The sequence below is a fragment of the Marmota marmota genome, unplaced genomic scaffold (genome assembly GCF_001458135.2).
Source record: "Marmota marmota marmota unplaced genomic scaffold, marMar, whole genome shotgun sequence".
Lineage (NCBI taxonomy): Eukaryota > Metazoa > Chordata > Mammalia > Rodentia > Sciuridae > Marmota > Marmota marmota.
Window position 1 is genome coordinate 470,527 of NW_026000257.1, and position 2,755 is coordinate 473,281.

Genomic DNA, 2,755 nt, shown 5'->3' on the forward strand with positions numbered 1-2,755 from the left:
ATTTTGAAATTTTATTTAGTGAGACAATTTTAAACTATTTTGTTGAGATATAATTGACATACACTAAATTTCACATGTTTAAATTATCAATTTGAAGCATTTTGAAATTTGAATGCATTTGTGAGTACATCACCAAGATAAATGTAATTTTAAAAATCACTAAGATATTACTCATGCCCATTTGTAATCTGTCCCTTCACATCTATCCCTACCTGCCCCTGACTTCAGTAATTGAGGCACTTTGGTATTAGCAAAAGAAAGATAAACAGATCAATCAATGAGAATAGAGGGTCCACAGACTCACACTAATACAGTTAAACCCTCTTTCACTAAGAAGCAAAGGCAATTTAATGGGGGAAAAGGATAATCCTTTCAACAAATAGTACTAGAACAACTAGTCACCCACCTGGAAAAAAAATGTAACAGAAAATAAAACATCGGTGACCTCACACTCTTCCCAAAATGAATCCTAAATGGATAATAAACCAAAATACAAAGCTATAAAATTCTTAACAATATAACATAGAAGAAAATATAAATGACCTTGGTTTGGGTGATGACTTCTTACATTCAAGACCAAAAGACAACCTTTAGAAGAAGAGAATGATAAGCTGGACCTCATTAAAATTAACTCCTTCCACTCTACAAGCTATTCATTTAACAAAATAAGAAGGCAAGTCATAAACTGGGAAAAATTTGTCAAATACATATCAAAAAAAGGAATTGCATACAAAATATACAAAAATTCTCAAAACTTAACAATAAAAAACACAATTAAAAAAAAAGTTAAGGCTGGCCAGGCCTGCCTGCTGGCTCTATGATGGCTAGTGTGGAGCCATGGGCTGCAGCAGCCCCAGGAGTGGGGGGTTGGAGTGGTGGTAACCAGGTGCAAGCATTGTCATGCATGCGTCCTCCTGGGGAAGAGGAAAACATTTGGGGCCAGCAGCTTTCAGCTTATGTGTGTGTGTGGGGGGGAGGGGCATTTGGAATTTGGTGAGACCTGGGAAAAAGCAGCTCTTAGCCTGTAAAATATCTGTTTTGCCTAAGTGATGAATTCTTTCATTGAGAAGAATAATTACCATTATGTCACTATATTAATGAAAGAAGTAGATTTGACTCATGATTCAGAACTAAAGAACGTAGAACCTGAGAAAAAGGAAAGTTGGGAATGGGTTCCTTTGGGAAGAATTTCCTCCTATAGATCAGCTTTTCTGGGCACTCCATTGTTTAATGGAGCAAGGCTATGATCCATTTAAAGAAGATTTGAACCATCTGGTAGTATACAAGGGAAATACTCTCTAGGTGCCAAGAAGACTCCTTGATTTTATTTTTTTAAAGACAAAAATAAGTTATAGTTAGGGAATGTAAAATATCTACATTTCAGAACAATTCCTTTTTACCTAAAAAGTTCCATATGACTGCCAGTTTATTTGCATTTTCTTAAATACCTACCACCCTTGAGAAGATCTTTCTGGAATGGGTTATTGAAATGTATTTCAGACACAGAATAAAGGATAAATAGTGATATTGTGATTAATCTGCTTTCCATATTTATCTATGATATTTACTGTGTATTTTTATTATCACAATTTGCATAGGATAGTTACAATGGAACTTGCCTTATAACGTTTTCAGTTCAAATTCAGATATAATTCAAATTCAAACAGCATAACTGTTGCAGAATTTATCGTGTTTGTTGTGTTGAGAGCCACAGCCGAAGGGGCCCCAGCAAACTTCCAGCTGCCGGCTAATGATTGGCTCACAGCGGCCCCAGCAACATCTAGCTGATTGGCTCCTCTGCGGTGATGCTCATTGGGATGTTTCCCTGCCCTTTCAGACCACGGAGCTGCTCATTGGGGGACTTTTTTGGCTCCGCCCACGTGACCCAGCCAATCGGCCTCAAGAGCAGGAGGATTGTGGGAGGTGGAGAGAAGCTTGTGGTGGGAGAGAGAGGCTTGTGGAAAGCTGGTGGTGGCAGTTGAGGCTCTGAGGGTTTTTCCTGAGAGGCTGCTTTGTTTGGCGTGTGTGGTTCTAAAAATAAAGTTAGTTTCTTTTGACAAGTGGCTCCTGATTGTGCCCAGCCAGACTGCGGCAACCGTCACCCTAAACCTAGCCCTAAACTTAGCCCTAACCATAGCCCTATCCTTAGCCCTAGCTAAAACCCTAGGTCTAAACCTAACTCTAAATCTAACTCTAAACCTAAGCCTAAACCTCACACTAACACTAACCCTAACCCTAACACTAATCCAAAAACAAGCTCTAACACTACTCATAGTCCTAAAACAAAACTGAGTCATAGCCCTAACAATAACCCTTAACCTAAACAAAACCCTAACCTTACACCTAGCACTACACCTATCTCTAATTCTAGTCCTAAGTCTAACCTGAAAAGTAATCCAGACACTGACTCTGACCCTAACACTAACTCTAGCTCTAAATATTGTCATAACCATAAACCTAACCCTAACACTGGACCTAGCCCTAACCCTAACCATATAACTAGCGCTAGTCATAACCCTACTTCATACATTACCCTTAGCCTTAACCCTAGCCCTTACCTAACCCAAAACCTAGCCTTAGTTTGAGTCCAAAACCTAGCTTTAACCCTAAAATTAAACCTAACCCTAACCCAAAAAAAAAGCCCTAATCTTATACATATCCCTAGCCCTAATCTTAGGCCTAACCCCATCCATTACCCTAATGCTAACCCTAACCCTTATGCGAAACATTAGGCCTAAACTTAACCCTATCCATT

At 38.9% G+C, this 2,755-nt stretch overlaps 1 pseudogene; it reads left to right on the top strand.

Moving 5' to 3' along the window:
* Positions 1-820: 820 nt before the first annotated feature.
* On the top strand, positions 821-1,302 carry LOC125614269 (annotated as a pseudogene).
* Positions 1,303-2,755: the final 1,453 nt, after the last annotated feature.